Source organism: Dipodomys spectabilis, unplaced genomic scaffold, assembly GCF_019054845.1.
Source record: "Dipodomys spectabilis isolate Male_0828 unplaced genomic scaffold, ASM1905484v1 ptg000030l, whole genome shotgun sequence".
Classification (NCBI taxonomy): Eukaryota; Metazoa; Chordata; class Mammalia; order Rodentia; family Heteromyidae; genus Dipodomys; species Dipodomys spectabilis.
The window spans coordinates 9,268,323-9,286,917 of record NW_024870707.1 but is presented as its reverse complement, the minus strand read 5'-3'; the positions used below and the strand labels follow the sequence as shown (position 1 = coordinate 9,286,917).

Sequence of the window (18,595 nt, the reverse complement as noted above, 5' to 3'; positions counted from 1 at the left end):
CCAACAGTAAAATAGAGAAGCCATATCATGCCACAAATTGCAAATAGCAAAGAAAACATAAGGATAGATTAAATGGTCTACTTTTTCCATTGTAAAGGTAAAGCATAAACAAGGATAGTTGAGCCAGATACTACATACTAGATACTCCTAGGATGAGACTTGAGGATCATAGTTTAAGCCTGTAGGGCAGGAGAGCCCATAGCTACCAAAAAGCCAGAAGTGAAGCTGTGGCTCAAGTGGAAGGGTAGTGGTACTGGGAAATTTGAGGGAGTTCCTCCCCCTGCCCTGTTTTTTTTCCCCTAGGAGCTATTACACAGAAATACTTCATATAAAATAAACAAGTTACAGCCGGGCGCTGGTGGCTCACGCCTGTAATCCTAGCTACTCAGGAGGCTGAGATCTGAGGATCGTGGTTCAAAGCCATCCCGGGCAGGAGAGACCGTGAGACTCCTATCTCCAATAAACCACCAGAAAACCGGAAGTGGCGCTGTAGCTCAAGTGGTAGAGTGCTTGCCTTGAGCTGAAGAGCTGAGGGACAGCGCCCAGGCCCAGAGTTCAAGCCCCACGACTGACAAAACAAAACAAAACAAAACAAATAAAAAAATAAACAAGTTACTAAGAAGCACCTTGACACCTGTGCAAGGGGAAACTCCAGTACACAATGGCTCTTAAGCCCACTGTTAGTCAAGAGAGGTAGCCAGAAGTTGAGCACTGGTGGCTCACACCTATAATCCTAGTTACTTCAAAGGCTGAGATCTGAGGATCCTGGTTGGAAGTCAGTCCAGGCAGGAAAGTCCATGAACTATTATCTCCAACTAAGCACCAAAAAAGCCAGAAGTGAAGCTGTGGTTCAAATGGTAGAATGATAGCCTTGAGCAAAGAAGCTCAGGGATACCCCTGGGCCCTAAATTTAAGTCAGAATGAAAGAAAGAAAGAAAGAATGAAAGAAAGAAAGAAAGAAAGAAAGAAAGAAAGAAAGAAAGAAAGAAAGAAAGAAAGAAAGAAAGAAAGAAAGAAAGAAAGAAAGAAGGAAGGAAGGAAGGAAGGAAGGAAGGAAGGAAAGAGAAAGAAAGAAAGGAAGGAAGGAAGGAGAGAAAGAGAGAAGGAAAGGAAAGGAAAGGAAAGGAGAGGAGAGGAGAAGAGAGAGGAGAGGAGAGGGGAGGAGAGGAGAGGAGAGAGGAGAGGAAAAAGGCCAGAGTTGTTTAATTATATTTCCGAAGAAAGACTTGTCACAGGCTGGGAATGAAAAAAATACATAATCACCAAACATCAGGAAAATGTAAGTCAAAACCACAATGAAAGGGCTGGGAAGGTGGCTCAGTGGTAGAATGCTTGCCTTGCATGCATGAGGCCCTGGGTTCAATTCCTCAGCACCACATAAGCAAAAAAAAAAAAAAGAAAGAAAGAAAGAAAAGAAAAAAGAAAAAAGCCAGAAGTGGCACTGTGGCTCAAGTGGAAGAGCGCTAGCCTTGAGCTGAAGAGCTGAGGGACAGTGCCCAGGCCCAGAGTTCAGGCCCCACGACCGGACCCAAAAAAACCAAAAACCAAAATGAAAGCTGGGAAAGTGGCTCAGTGGTAGGTAGAGTGCTTGCCTAGCATGCATGAAGCCCTGGGTTCCATTCCTTAGTACCACACTAACAGAAAAATACAGAAGTGGTGCTATGGCTCAAGTGGTAGAGTGCTAGCCTTGAGCAAAAAAAGCTCAGTGCCCAGACCCTGAGTTCAAGCCCCAGGACTGGCACGAAAGAAAGAAAGGAAGAAAGAAAGAAAGAAAGAAAGAAAGAAAGAAAGAAAGAAAGAAAGAAAGAAAGAAAGAAAGAAAGAAAGAAAGAAAGAAAGAAAGAAAGAAAGAAAGAAAGAAAGAAAGAAAGAAAGAAAGAAAGAAAGAAAGGAAAGAAAAGACTGGTCACATGTACAAATAGGCTAAACAAACTAAAGTACCAAAAGAAGCATTATGCCCTAGTGCCTCTTGCCTACAATCCTAGCTACTCAGGAGGCTGAGATCATGAGGACTACCGTTTGCGGCAGCTAGAGCAGAAGAGTCTGTTCAACTTCATCTCTAATAAAATAATTGGGAGGTGGAGGTGTAGCTCAAGTGGTAGAACACCAGTCAAGCAAGCAAGGAAGCCAAGAGAGGAAGAGGCGGCCCTGAGTTAAGAGCACAATACTCCCCACTTCAAAAGAAAAAAAACAGGTAAGGGTAGCCTGCTCCAAAATCTTGTCCTAAGGTGTCATTTTAATAAAAACTGAATGATGCAAACTGGCTTCTCTGGTTAAGATATAATTCCTTTTAAAATAGCTAAGTCTGGGCTGGGAAGGTGGCTCAGTGGTAGAGCGCTTGCCTTGCATGCATGAGGCCCTGGGTTTGATTCCTCAGCACCACATAAGCAAAAAGAAAAAAGCCAGAAGTGGCACTGTGGCTCAAGTGGTACAGCGCTAGCCTTGAGCTGAAGAGCTGAGGGACAGTGCCCAGGTCCAGAGTTCAGGCCCCACAACCGGACCCCCCTCCCCAAAAATAGCTAAGTCTTATCAGTTATGAATACTACAGTACTCATTAATTTATTACATTATTCTCTAGTTTTCCAACCTAACAAACTTTAATAGGGAAAAGATTAAAACCACCATCTCAAGGGAAAGCACATCGTTATATGTCTGAAGCTGGAAAAAAGCTGATCTTAAATAGTTCCAAATCAATCAAACAATCAGTTATTCAGGTCAGATGAAACCTAAGCAGGCTCAGGACAACAATGCCTTGAGTACAAATGAGTCATTGGGAAGATGCAAAGGAATGTTCTTTGCGGGGCGGGAAGTATCTCCTTAGTATCTGTTCTCTTTTTCATGTGAGAGCTGAATAATAATCACAATAGATAAAAGCGAATTTATAACTTCATTCAAATGTATCTTTTTTTTATATTTGTCCTGGGGTTTGAATTCAAGGTCGAGACCCTATTCCTTAACTTTTTTACTCAAAGCTAGTACTCTACCACTTGAGCCTCAGCTACATTTCAGGCTTTTTTGGTGGTTAACTGGAGATGAGTTTCACAGATTTTCCTGCCTGAGCTGGCTTAAAACTGTGATCTTCAGATTTCAGTCTCCTGAGTAGCTAGGATTACAGATGTGAGACACTGGCACCTGATTCAGAAGTATTTTTCAAAAACAAGCAATAACAACTTATTACAATAAAATTCTACTATAAAAATGTTTCCAGCAGCTGTACTTGCTATACATATTATGTTGAAAATGAACTGTACAACTTGTGGATAGGGATAGGAGGGAAAAACTGAGAAAGAGCAAGGGAAGGGGTGACACTGTCTAAAAGGAAATGTAAGCTGGGCGCTGGTGGCTCACGCCTGTAATCCTAGCTACTCAGGAGGCTGAGATCTGAGGATCGCGGTTCAAAGCCAGCCCGGGCAAGAGAGACCGTGAGACTCTTATCTCCAATAAACCACCAGAAAACCGGAAGTGGCGCTGTAGCTCAAGTGGTAGAGCGCTCCCCTTGAGCTGGAGAGCTGAGGGACAGCGCCCAGGCCCAGAGTTCAAGCCCCACGACCCACAAAAAAAAAAAAAAAAAAAAAAAAAGGAAATGTACTCTGCCTGACTTGTGTAACAGCAACCTCTCTGTACATCATCTTTTTTATTTTATTTTCGGGGGGGGGGGGGGGGGGGGAGGGTCAGCTGTGGGGCTGAACTCTGGGCCTGGGTGCTGTCCCTGAGCTCTTCAGCTCAAGGCAAGTGCTCTACCACCTGAGCCACAGTGCCACTTCCAGTTTTCTGAGTGGTTTATTGGAGATAAGAATCTCATGGACTTTCCTTTCTGTGCTGGCTTTGAACCTTGATCCTCAGATCTCAGCCTCCTGAGTAGCTAGGATTACAGGGGTGAACCTCTGGCCCCCAGCTCTATACCTTATCTTATATAACAATTAAAAAAAATAAAGTTTCCATATGTCATGTAAAATTAGATTTTGATACATCACTGAAATGTGACATGATAGGATCTAAGCTTTTGAATAATAAAACTATAACATGGTTATTGTAAACAAACAAAAACACCTTTTAGTAGATGAACTCAAGTTGTTAAAGTCTGGTTGTAAACTATTATTAGGAGAGAAAAACAATTGAAGCAAGCTGCAACTCATTTAATTCTAATGCAGTTTTTTATTAGGGACTATCACTTGTATCCATCATTACATAGTTGAGATATTCAGCATGACTAGATTAAGGGTACAAGATAAATAAAAAGGCACAGCACTTTGGGGGTGAAAGATGTAATTACTGTAGACTACCCCAAAATCATAAATATTCTAAAACTGACTTGCTATTGGATTTACTGGTCATTGTTTCTATCCGAAACCATTCAATGGATCAAAATCCGGGTTAAGGTAAAACTGTCTGGGAACCCCTTCCTTCAAGAAATGAACTCTGAGGTGAGCCAAACTGATCCCACTCCACAGGGAAGGCTTAGCTTATATGTTTTATAGAGACAGAAATTTCAGACTTAGACCTTACCTTCACACATGATGATGTGTGATGTGACAATGTAACAGAAGTGGGCAAAGTGAATTAGTTATAATGCAGCAAATGTTTATAAAGTGCCTACCATGTGCCAGACACTGTTTGAAACGACACACACTTGTCAGTTTACCAAGTCTTACTTCTCTTCCATCTTCCTTGAACCCTTAGCACTCCAAAAGTTTTAAATTTGGGGTATAATAATTTAAGGTAAAGCTATGAGATCAAGTTAGAAGTCCTCATCTCAGAATACCAACAGGTCTTTTAACTTATACAATCCTCTTCAATCTTCAGGAAAACTACTACTATTTCATAGGTTTTAATCTCTAACCTACTAATACAGAATCCCCAATAGAGCTCAGATCAGTACTGTAAGTTTCATAGTCCACAGCTTTACCATATTTGATGTTCTGGAAGGGTAGAAAGACAGAATCATATTTCAGAACTCTAGCTCTGTAAGAATCTTTTAAGAAGAGGCTGCCACTCTTCTCCATAGATCATTCCATCTAGCAACACAACTCTGCAGTAGCAAGGCAAGGACAGTCCTTTAGAGTCTGCTTTAATACTCCCATAGGGCCCGGATGTGTATCTTACTGGTAGAGAACTTGACTAGCACGCATTAGGCACTTGGTTCCATTCCCATACCCAGCACTGCAAGCAAAACAAAACCAAACCACTTTTAAGACTAACTTTAAAATACAGTAATTGATTGGAATCAACTGACTAGGGAATCTGGTATGGAAACTGAGGAAGATTTTTCTCTATTTTATTCTTAGAATATTTTGTTTTACAAGGAGTTAAAATGGAATGATGAAGCTAGGTGTTTGTAGCTCACACCTGTAATCCTAGCTGCTCAGGAGGCTGAAATCTGAGGAGCGAAGGTTCAAAGCCAGACTGGGCAGTTAATTCCCCATGAGGCTCTTATCTCCAATTAACCCCTCAAAAACAAGTGGAGGTGTGGCTCAACATGGTAGAGCACTAGCCTTCTTGAGCAAAAGAGCTCAGGGACAGAACCTAGGCCCTGAGTTCAAGCCCCATGATTGACTAAATAAATAAACAAACAAACAAACAAGCAAGCCAGCCTAAGAACAGCATCTGTGTCCTGGGTTCACGCTCAGGATCGGGCCAAAAAAAACCCAAAACCCCCCACTAAACAACAACAACAAAACCAAGAATGATGAAAAGCAATTTTGACATGAATTCAATGAACTTATCAACAAGTAAATAGCTTTGAATTGGGAAAAAGAATCTCTCATCTACCATTTACTATATCCTTCAAAATAATATCTCTTCACTTTTTTTTTTTGTCAGTCATGGGGTTTGAACTCTGGGCTTGGGCGCTGTCCCTGTGCTCTTCAGTTCAAGGCGAGTGCTCTACCGCTTGAGAGACAGCACCACTTCCAGATTTCTAGTGGTTTATTGAAGATAAGAGTCTCACGGACTTTCCTGCCCCGGCTGGCTTTGAACCTAGATCCTCAGATCTCAGCCTCCTGAGTAGCTAGGATTATAGGCGTGAGCCACTGGCGCTCGGCTTCTCTTCACTTTTTATCTACCCAAACTCCGAAAGTGTAAAGATTTAGTATTTTTCTATGTATTTCTAACTTAGTTACTGAAAACATGTGACTCAGAAATAAATAAGCAACAATGAATATTATATCTAGTATCAGAGTTCTTCCTAAAGAGTGAATTAATATGTTAAATTAACTTAAAATTATGTTCAGAGCTGCAAATTAGCTCAGGCCAATTCAATACATGTAATTAGAAGGAGACCTGTAACATGGAAAACTACACTTATCAAATGAAGAAAATATAAGAGATTATAGCAGCCATTCACTTTTTCACATAAATACTATGTATAGTTATACAAGGAGGCTTGGAATATTCAGGTATAGGTTTCCCTACACTTGAATTTTCTCATGTTCACAAAACAAAAAGGAAGAGACAAATTATCGTGCAAAACAGCATCAGCAACTCAGCCACAGCATCAAAATAGGAAGTTTGCCAGCAGACAATTTGCAGCCAAGCTAGGTTCTAAACAGTTTCTTTTTGTACAAAGAAAAATGTTTTACTTTTTTTGTTTTTAAAAAGGCTGTAACTGGCAATTTTTTTTCTCAATGCTTGCCCCAAAGTCCAGTGTTGTAACTTCCTATTCTAGATGCCAACTGCATTAATCAAATTGAATGCAAACATTCATTAATGAAAATATGCTTCCAATTCCAGATGGTGGGTGGATCCCCTTTCCAATCTAATTTTTTCTCCCCCTCCTCCCAAGTCCTGGGGCCTGAACTCAGGGCCAAGTGTTGTCGTCCCTGAGTTTATTTTTTGCTCAAGGCTATACTACTGAGTGGTTTAAATCTTATGGACTTTGCTGCCCAGGCTGGCTTCAAACCATGATCTTTGGATCTCAGCCTCTTGAGTAGCTATGATTACAGGCATGAGCCACAGCACCTGGCTTTTTCCTACTTAACATGTTTTCTGAAGGAAATCAAATATTTTCCAGCCTTTTTAAACATTTCAAAAAGAGAAACCAAATTTCACTTTGATTTATGTCTTTTTTTTTTTGGGGGGTCTGGGTCCGGTCGTGGCGGGAACTCTGGGCCTGGACGCTGTCCCTCAGCTCTTCAGCTCAAGGCTAGTGCTCTTCCACTTGTGCCACAGCGCCACTTTCCGGCTTTTTTCTTTTTGCTTATGTGGTGCTAAGGAATTGAACCCAGGGCCTCATGCATGCAAGGCAAGCGCTCTACTACTGAGCCACCTTCCCAGCCCCACTTTGATTTATGTCTAACAAAGGGAGCACAGACCCCAGAAGACAGTAAATTGTACATATGGTCCAGTCATTTCTACCTATTTGCTTTCATGCTTCAAAATAGTATCTCTAAGAAAATCTCTAAACTCTAAAATACAGCTGTTCTATCCAATGGTATAGATTACAGGTACACAGTCATATGCATGGGACTCTGGAGTCCTTGGTCTGTCTCTTACTGTCACCCTGAATACGCCATTTCATTTAAATGTTTTCTCAACTGGTAAAAGAACTAGTATTTTTCCTCCACAAAACAGGCTGTGAGGATTAAATGAGATGATTCACATGAAGTACTAAGCATAGTAAAAGCTCAATAAAAATTAGCCACATTCAAGATCTCTGGCAATGTTTATGCCTTCTATTACACAGGAAGACATTGAAGTTATTCTCTCAGGGATTAGGTTGAAATATGACTTTGCTTAGTGGAAAAGGAATTCCTAAGCAAAAGATTCTAAGGACTACTTCAGAGTATAACTTACTTAAGAAGCTGATAATTCCACTCACACTTTCATATAAAAAGCGTATCTACCCAGAAACTATACAACTTTGGATGAGGATGGGAAGAAAAAACTGGAGAGCAAGGGAAAGAGTGACACTGCCCAAAATGAAATGTACTTTTTGCCTGATTTTTGTAACTGTAACCCCTCTGTACACACCTTTATAATAGTTAAAAAAAAGAAAAACAAAAAAAGTTTAACTTCCTACATGTATGTTACAATAGTACTACCTAGAAGTTATTTAATATAACTATCACACAATTTACTTTCGAAAAATGTGACTGACTACCTTTTACTCAGACTAATCCAGTTTTTACACATGCATTTTCCTGAAACCCAATAATGGTAAACATATATTTTAGAATTAAAAATACAAGTTCCGTGGAGCTGGGAATGTGGCTTAGTGGTAGAGTGCTTGCCTGCTATAGCATGCATGAAGGCCTGGGTTCAATTCCTCAGTACCATATAAACAGAAAAAGCTGGAAGTGGCGCTGTTGGCTCAAGTGGTAGAGTGCCAGTCTTGGACAAAAAAAAGCTCGGGGACAATGCCTAGGCCCTGAGTTCAAGCCCCAGGACTGGCCAAAAGTAAGTTTCAGCTGGGTGCCAGGGGCTCATACCCATAATCCTAGCTAATCAGGAGATTGAGATCTGAGGATTGTGGTTCAAAGCCAGTCTAGGCAGGAGAGTCTTTGAGACCTTTATCTCCAATCAACCACCAAAAACTGGAAGTGAAATTATGGCTCAACTATGAGTGGTAGAGAGCTAGTCTTGAGCAAAAAAAGAGCTCAGGGACAGTGCCCAGACCACAAGTTTAAGCCCCAGTACCAGCATATACTACCCCCTCAAAAACAAAAAACCAGCGGGGGGTACCAGTGGCTCATGCCTGTAATCCTAGTTACTCAGGAGGCTGAGATCTGAGGATCCAGCATGGGTAGAAAGTCTGTGAGACTTATCCCCAATTAACCAGCAAAAATTCCAAAGTGGAGCTGCGGCTCAAATGGTAGAGTACTAACCTTGAGCAAAAAAGCTCAAGTACCTAGGCCCTAAGTTTAAGTCCCAGACCATCCCCCCTCTCACCATACATAAATAAAGAAATAAAATTTCCTTTTTTTTGTACTTTTCACTGTAGGGGACTGAACCCAGGAACCTTGCACATGCTTCTAAGGCAAATACTCTATCACTGAGCTACATCTCCAGCCTACACTTAATTCTGAAATCTAAAAATGTCCTTTTTAATTATTACTACACATCGCTTAGTATGGTATAGGTAATCAAAGGTATAACTGATGAGAGATAATGAAAGAGATTAGCTGGGTTAGTGGAAGTTTATGATCTCAAGGTTCATGCTGGTGGCAGCATGAAAAACTTATACGGGGCACAACTGGTCCAAATATCCCACCCCCTTCCCTGAAATTTTCATACAGTTAACCAAACATACCAACTTCCTCTTCCCTTATTTTTAACTCAGACAAATCAGAAGCTGTTAATCTTGGCTACCCCAGAAACCACCTAATCATCTGCCAAGGTGTTCCTTCAAGTAACTGAGTAAGTTGATTTCCAAACTGCCAATGAAGCAGAACCCTTCAGGACTAATTTTCCTTCAAGATTTCCCCCTAAGAGAAAAAGGTACTAATAGAGGTTAAATTGGAACATTTTAAAGGGTATAGCATTTTTAACTGTGTCTTTGTGATAACACTATCCTGAATCTGCACTAGTCAAAATATTTTTTCTTGTAAGCAACAACTTAGAATGATAAATGTATGTTCTTTAAAAACACTGTACTGGAATTTGAGCTCATGGCTAGGCAGGTGTTTTATTGCTTCAGCTATGCCTCCAGGCCAACAGATTTTTTGAGGAATGGGGTATTAAGGTTTGAATGAAGGCCATTGAATGATGGATGGCTAGGCTGGCACTCTACTACTTGAACCAACCTTCAGACCTGCTTTTTTCTGGTTACTTTGAAGATGAGAGTTTAGTGAACTTTCCTACCTATGTTAACCTCTAACGACAATACATCTTAATCTCCTGAGTATCTAAGATTATAGGCTTGAGCTATGAGTGCTCAGCTCTAACATTAATTGGAGAATGACATTAGATTTAAGAATGACTTGCCTGGCGCTGGTGGCTCTCGCCTGTAATCCTAGCTACTCAGGAGGCTAAGATCTGAGGATCTCGCTTGAAAGCCAGCCCCGGCAGGAAAGTCCCAGAGACTCTTATCTCCAATAAACCACTCAAAAACTGGAAGTGGTGCTATGGCTCAAGTAGTAGAGGGCTTGCCTTGAGCTGAAGAGCACAGGGACAGCACCCAAGCCCAGAGTTCAAGCCCCACAATGGAGCCCCCCCCTCAAAAAAAAAAAAAATGACTTGCAGGCCAGGGAGGTAGCTCAGTGGTAGGTAAATCACTTGCCCAGAAGCATGTACAAGGGACTGGCTCAATCCCCAATACTGAAAAATACCAAAAAAAAAAAGGGGGGGGGGGCTTAACATTTTATTTTTGTATTGGGGGTGGGCAGAGGAGGAGAGAGTGTGTATGCTGCTCATAGGATTTAAACTCAGGACATATATGCTGTCCTTGATTAGAAAAATCCTTTTTTAAATCTGTTTTCCTTGAGCACTAGTGTAATTTTTGCCAGCAGGAATTAAAACAAAGTTCAATCCATTTTATCTTTCTGACATTATCTATATTAGGTATGTTGTGCATGGGTTTCATTGTTAAGATTTAGGTTATCAACTATCCCCTTTCTATATGAAAACTTAAATAGATTTTTTTTTGGGTTGGTTGTGGGGCTTGAACTCTGGGCCTGGGAGCTGTCCCTGCACTCTTCAGCTCAAGACAAGTGCTCTACCTCTTGAGCCAGCCACAGTGCCACTTCCAGTTTTCTCATGGTTTATTGGAGATCAGAGTCTCATGGACTTTTCTGCCTGGGCTGGCTTTGAACCTTGATTCTCAGATCTCAGCTTCCTAAGTAGCTAGGATTATAGGCGTAAGCCAGTGGTGCCTGGCTAAAATAGTAGTGGGGCCTGAACTCTGGCCTGGGCGCTGTCCCTCAGCTCTTCAGCTCAAGGCTAGCGCTCTACCACTTGAGCCACAGCACCACTTCAGGCTTTTTTCTTTTTTGCTTATGTGGTGCTGAGGAATCAAACCCAGGGCCTCAAGCATGCAAGGCAAGCGCTCTACTACCACTGAGCCACCTTCCCAGCCCCTCTGTTTATATTTATCCTTTCTTCCAGAGCAGAATAAATGTAACACCTATTTTCTAAATGATTACATTTCTCATGAAGTGGAAAAAAAATCCTTAAAAATATAAAATCTGATCAGGTGCTAGAGGTTCACACCTGTAATCCTAGCTACTCAGGAGGCTGAGATCTGAGGATCATGGTTCAAAGGCAGCCCAGGAAGGAAAGTCCGTGAGACTCTTATTTCCAATAAACCACTCATAAGACTGGAAGTGGCACTGTGGCTCAAGTGGTAGAGGGCTTGCCTTGAACTGAAGAGCTGAGGGACAGCACTGAGGCCCAGAGTTCAAGCCTCATGACCGACAAAATGATAATGATGATAATAGTAGTAGTAGTACTAGTAGTAAGTTATTGGGAACTGGTGGCCCTTGCCTGTAATTCTAGCTATTCAGAAGGCTGAGATCTGAGGCTCAGGTTCAAAGCCAGCCCAACGCAGGTACCCACCAAAATGCCAGAAGTGGAGCTGTGGATCAGGTGGTAAAACACTAGCCTTGAGCAAAAAAGCGCCGAGACAAAGGCTAGTCCCTGAGTTCAAGCCCAGGACAGACACAAAACCAAAACAAAACAGAACATGTTTCCTAAGAAGGAAATTGTGTCAGAGGAAAAGTTTTACTCATTTGTTTTATCCCATTAGTCTGGCTTGCTAGCTTACTTATTTAGTTCGGTTGTATTTATTTGTTTTGGTTATTTGTTGTGAGTGGGGTACTGAGATATTGAACAAAGGGCCTCACACATGTTACTAGATAAATGTTCTAACACTGAGCTATATCCCAACCCTAGGTTTTTATTTTTCTGCAGGGTCAAAGTCTTCCTAATCAGCATCTAGACTTGGAAGTTAAGAGAATTCTAGCTGGGACAATAAATTGTTTATATAGAGCTTTCACAACTGTCTAGTAATCTTTATTATTATTTTTTCTGTAGTGCTAGGCTAGGGAACCCAGTGCTTCACACATGCTAGTCAAGAGCTCTATACTGAGCTAACCCCCAGTAATTCTGTCCCTCCTTTCCTTCCTTCTTAAAAAAGTTTTTTCCCACCATTTGGGGTCTAGGACCATAATACAAATGGAATAATGCTTCATAAATAGTATAAACCAATGAAACATACAGTGCACTTTCCACCAGACTCACGACCTGCAAACTTATATGCCTTTCTCCAGGGGGGGAAAAAGCCACAACTTAATCTCTAAGACAAGGAGCCTTAATTACCAAAAGCCAAATAACCTGGTTCTATGTTCCTAAGCAATCTGGAACTAGCCTTGAGACAAATCTCACATTAAACTCTACTGCCTACATTAGTATTTTTATAATTGATGGAAGTATACTGTAATACCATTTAAATGAATTGAGGGTATTCTATCTGCTGCAAATTCTGTAGGCAAGTTCTCATTTTTAAAGATACATTCAAAATTACATTTAAAGTTTACACTATGTTAAATTATCCACCCAGCCTCTATTTTAAGCTTTACAGAAAACCCATAGGTAACTGCTAACTAGAAAGGACTGGTTTACAATTAGTTTTTGTTTTAAGAGATCTGGGGCAATAGACTTTTACCCCATATCCCCAGTTACAGCCTCTTTCTCAACATTTTTCTTTTAAAATGTGCAAAAAAAGTTACAGACTTGCCTTGTGAGGTCGAAAATAGAGATACAGGCTGAGAGGAAGAGGAAGAAACAAAGGAATCTGAAAGAAAATATACAGCATGAGAATTTGACAATCTCACACAGGAATTTTAACTTTAACTTTTTATTTTGGTGGTGAGAGGGGAAGACAAGCATTACAAATGTCATTGGGCTTAGCAAGAGGAAAACTCAAAATCTTTATTTCCAATAATTTCCACTCACCTGCCATAAAACCTCATTTCATTTCCAAGGTGTATTTCTACAAGTTAACTGATTCAGCCTTATTAAGCTAAACATAATCACTTTCAGAGGAAGAAGGGAAATTCCTAGCATTTCCCAAGAGCCACAACCTTAATAGATGCCACTACTCTCCTGCTCTGCTATGAGAAAGGGAAAGCAGGAATCTAAACACTAATTTAATTTTTGCTTTTACACATTTTTAACTGCATTTTGAAGCTTTAAGTCAACATTATTTAACTAGCAAATATGCAAGGATGGCCCTCTCTACTTAAAAAAAAAAATCACAGCTGGTGGCTCACACCTGTAATACTAGCTACTCATGAGATGGAGATACAGGAATCGAAGTTTGAAGCCAGCCTGAGCAATAAAGTCCATGAGACTCCTATCTCCAATTAACTACTAAGATGGAGCTGTGGCTCAAGTGGTAGAGCACCAGTTTTTGAGCAAAAAAGCTAAGTAACAGTGTCCAGACCCTGAGCTCAAGCCCCAGTTATCTACCTCCACCAAAAAAAAAAAAAAAGAGTACTGCTTTTAAGTTATTTAAAATGAAGCATTATACTTTTACAAATTTCTAAACAGCTTTCCTTTTCTTTCCTTTTAAAAAAAGAAACGTTTACTTACCTCTTTAATGTTTCCAGATATGTTTATTTCTAGATGCATTTACTATCAACACTAAATCTGTGAACTGCTGAGTTTAAATCTGAACAAACCTGAAAAACCAAATGCCTTTAAACTCAATGCCAGAAAAGATACTATGCACCTGCCAGCTGTGTGCCTTCTTTTCACCCTAACACCCCCTCCAAATGGAAAATTTCAACATGCTAGTTTTTATGCATGGTATCTATTCTGATATAGAGTATAGATAGCCAAATGTTTGCAACAAGATTGCAGGAGGTTTCCACATGGTACTGATACTCCATATTTCTCAAATGCTAATAATGAAAATTTTGTTAAGTAGCTAGGTCTACTCAATCATGGTGCCCCAAAGTAGCTGAAGAGTAATTACAAATGGTGCAGTGAGCTGTGGGGATGCAGCAGAGGCAGCTACCACGGCAAATGGAACAGATGTAGGCCTGGTCAGGGGAACAAGGTAAGGGAAGGCACTCTAGAGAAAGAACTAACCAGCCGGGTGCCAATGGCTCACGCCTGTATTCCTAGCTACTCAAGAGGCTGAGATCTGAGGACCATGGTTCAAAGCCAGCCTGGGCAGGAAAGTCCATGACTCTTATCTCCAATTCACCACCAGAAAACCAGAAATGGTGCTGTAGTTCAAGCTGTAGAGGGCGAGCCTTGAGCTGAAGAGCTAGGGACAGCCCCCAGGCCCAGAATTCAAACTCCATGACCGATAAAAAGCAAAAAAAGAAAAAAAAAAGACAAAACTAACCAGATTTCCAAATGGCTTAAATGTTTTGGAGTAAAAGCTGGATGATATTCTCTATGCAGTGAGAAAAACTACTGAAAGTTTTTTGGTAAAATAATATTATCATATGTGTTTGTTTTTCCTTTGTGCCAATCTCAGGTCCTAGGCACTGTCCCTGAGTTTTTTGTTTGTTTGTTTGTTTTTTTCCAGTCCTGGAGCTTGAATTCAGGGCCTGGGCACTGTCCTTGACCTTTCTGTGCTCAAGGCTAGTGCTCTACCACTTGAGCCGCAGCACCACTTCCAGTTTTCTGATGGTTAATTGGAGGTAAGAGTCTCACGGACTTTCCTGCCTGGGCTTGAGTGATCCTCAGATCTCAGCCTCCTGAGTAGCCAGGATTATAGGCCTGATCCACTGGCACCTGGCCTACATAACTATTTAAAGGAGAGAAATAATGAACTAGCAAAGGAGACAGAAAGGAACCAAAGTCATTGATTGGTTAAGGTATTAAGACTTATGAAAAAAGCCACAAGAATTAATAACCAGGCAATTTGGCATTGACAATTCTATAGTTAAAGAGTGATAAGGTGGCTCAGTGGTAGAGTGCTTGCCTCGCATGTATGAGGCCCTGGGTTCGATTCCTCAGCTCCATATAAACAGAAAAAGCCGGAAGTGGCAAGTGGCAGAGCCTTGAGCTGAAAAGCTGAGGCATAGTGCCCAGGCCCAGAGTTCAAGCCCCACCACTAAACCCCGCCCCCTCCCCCAAAATAAATAGTGATAGAGGTACAGATACTGAAGACTAAGAAAGAAATAAATAGGAAGCCGGGCACCCGTGGCTCATACCTGTGATCCCAGTTACTCAGGAAGCTGAGATCTGAGGATCATGGTTCAAAGCCAGCAGGGACAGAAAAGTCCAAGAGACTCTTATCTTTAATAAACTACCAAAAAGGGGCTGGGAAGGTGGCTCAGTGGTAGAGCGCTTGCCTTGCATGCATGAGGCCCTGGGTTCGATTCCTCAGCACCATATAAGCAAAAAGAAAAAAGCCAGAAGTGCTGTGGCTCAAGTGGTAGAGCGCTAGCCTTGAGCTGAAGAGCTGAGGGACAGTGCCCAGGCCCAGAGTTCAGGCCCCATGACCAGACCTAAAAAACAAAAACAAAAAAAAACAAAAAACAAAAAATAAACTACCAAAAAGCCAGAAGTGGAGCTGTAGCTTAAGTGGTAGCTTTGAGCAATGTTAGCCTTAAGCAAAAGAGCTTAGAACAGCGGCCAGGCCCTGAGTTCAAGACCCAGAACTCACATAAAAAAACCAAAAATACTAAAACCTGAGCAACAGCCAGAAAGAGAGGTAGAATTGAGGGAAGGTTTTTGGCATTTAGAGGAAAAAAAGGTGGTAGTGGGTTTTGTTTTCTATCAATAGGTGGTACTAGGGGACTGAACTCAGAGGCTCATGCTTACTGGACAGATGACTGACCTCCAGCCTTTTTGTGTTGGTTATTTTTTTTTTTATTGTAAAGCTACTATACAGAGGGTTACAGTTACATGAGTGAGGTTATGAGTACACTTCCTCTTGAACATTGTTACCCCCTCCATTGTTTTCCCCCTACCATCCCCTCCCTCCCTCCCTTCCCCGAGGTTCTTTTTTTTTTTTTTTTTGATTGTGATTAAATGATTACATAATTTCAAAGTCACAAGTTCATTCTAACTTCCCTGGAGCAAATTGTCTACCACAGTCTGTAATATATATGTGTTGGTTATTTTTGAGACAGGGTTTTGCTTTTTTTGCCCAGGCTGGCTTGGACTGCAATTCTTTCCCTCCTCAGATAGGACAACAAGTGTATGCATTCATACCCAGCAATTATTGACTGTGATGAAGTCTTGAACTTGTTGCCTAGTTGGCTTCAACTGTGATCTTCCTGGTCCTTACCTCCTAAGTAGCTAGGATTACAGGAGTGATCCACTATGTCTGGCTGATGGAAGGGTTTTTAGGAATAGAAATGAGAATTAATCACATTTGCAGAGAAAGGAAAAAGCCAGTTAGAAGAAAAAAATTGAAGATGCTAAAAAGAAACAGTATTTGCTAGAAATTGCTAGAAGGGACCAAAATGTATGAGTAGACCTCAAAATTTATAAGCACTCATGGGCAAAAATGTAGCTATTAAACTCTTCATCATAATACTCTTTATAATGCCTTTTTATGTGTATCTGACAGGGTCTTGCTATGTACCCCAGGTTGACTTAGTGATCATTATAAATCAGCTCCTAAGAATTAAGGTTACAGGAGTATGCCAGCAGGCCTATCTTCTTATTTTTAAAGAAACAACCGTTATCTTGCTATATTTTCCAGGTTGGTACTGAACTTCTTTTTTTTTTTTTGGTCCGGTTGTGGGGCCTGAACTCTGGGCCTGGGCGCTGTCCCTCAGCTCTTCAGCTCAAGGCTAGTGCTCTACCACTTGAGCCACAGCACCACTTCCGGCTTTTTTCTTTTTGCTTATGTGGTGCTGAGGAATCGAACCCAGGGCCTCAGGCATGCAAGGCAAGCACTCTACCACTGAGCCACCTTCCCAGCCCCTGGTACTGAACTTCTGAGCTCAAGTAACACCTCTGCTCATGCCTACAATCCTAGCTACTTGGGAGTCTGACAACTAGAGGACTGTGGTTTGAGATAGCTTAAGCAAAAAAGTTTGAGAGACCACAATGGCACATACCTCTCATCTCAAGCTACATGGGAGATTGAGATTGGGAAGATGGTGTGCCAGACCAGGCTCAAAAGTCTGTGAGACTCTGTTTCCATGGAAGGGACACTAGATAAAGTGGCACATGTCTATCATCCCAGTGATGACAAGAAGCTTAAAAGTAGGCAGACAATGGCTCAGATGAAAACTTGGGTAGGAGGCAAGACCCTATCCTAAAGAAGATCAGTAAAAAAAGGGCTACAGGGGTGGCTGAATGGTATCACGCCAGCCTACCAAGCTTGAGGTCCTGAGTTCAAATCCCCAATACCATTAAAAAAGAGAGACAGCCAATCTCCAACAGAGATATATTGATACAGTTTTGAAGGCTTACACGACAACTGTCTTCAGCACCAAAATGGATGTAGCAAGTTCTACATGGGTATTACGGAAACTGTACATTACAAGATTTTTGTAAAGTTTATAATTTATTTTTTAAAAACCAAATGTTCCTTTTGTTTTTTTGTATTTTTGGTCATGGAGCTTGAACTCATGGCCTGAACTCATCCTTGAACTTTTTTGTCCAAAAATAGTGCTCTACTACTTTTAAGCCACAGTTCCACTTTCAGTTTTCTGGGGGTTAACTGAAGATAAGTCTCTCACAGATTTTCCTGCTTGGGCTGGCTTTGAACCATGATCTCAGTGTCCTGAGTAGCTAGGATTACAGGTGTGAGCCACTGGAGCAAACCAAATACTCTTAACTTGAGGTTCATGAACTCTGTAAAAGTTCATGCAATACTTTGTCTATATGTATATTTTTCTGGGAAGAGTTTCTCCATTCATTTATTCATTCCATAAATACTTATTTTATGAGCCAAGAACTTGTTTTATTTGCTGAACAAAACCAGTAAGGTCTCTTCTATTATTCACTTAAAGCTTATGAGGGACTTCTTCCAGCCAGGTACTAACAGGAATTAATGCAGTAAAGGAAACAGCATTTACCACTCTAATGGAACTTATATTCTTGTGGGAAAAACAATCAGTGTCTCCTGAGGGAAATCTGGTTCATGGTGAGCACCTTCTAGCTATGTTCTCACATGAAGGGGCTGAGCTTGCTGGGTCTCTACTATAAGAACACTAATCTCACCTGGGTGCCACTGGCTCACGCCTGTAATCCAAGCTACTCAGGAGACTGAGATCGGAGGATCACAGTTTAAAGCAGCCCAGGCAGGAAAGTCCATGAGATTCTTATCTCCATTAAACCACCAGAAAAACTGAAAGTGGCACCATGGTTCAAGAGGTAGAGTACTAGGCTTGAGCTCAAGAGCTGAGGGAAAGCGCTCAGGCCCAGAGTTTAAGCCCCATGACCAACATATATATTAAAAAGGGGGGGGGGGGGGTGGGCGGGGGGAGGGGTAGATGGGAAGGGATGGGAAGGGGAAACAAAGGAGGAGGCTACAATGCTTGATAATGTACTCATTATCTTGCCCATGGAATTATAACCCCTCTGTACAGTATTTTCACAATAAAAAAAAAAGAAAAAAAAAGCCTTCCTTCCTAAGGCCATCACCTTAGGTGCTACATTTTACTGTATGAATTTGGATTGGGACATAAACATTTAGTCCACTGTAGCACAGCAAGAGTATTCCAGGCAGAGTGAC

The 18,595-nt window shown here is 41.3% G+C and overlaps 1 protein-coding gene across 1 annotated transcript in view; it reads right to left on the bottom strand.

Moving 5' to 3' along the window:
- Rtn3 (reticulon 3) overlaps positions 1-18,595 on the bottom strand; it is a 52,757-nt gene that overhangs the window by 25,485 nt on the left and 8,677 nt on the right. The window lies entirely within an intron of this gene.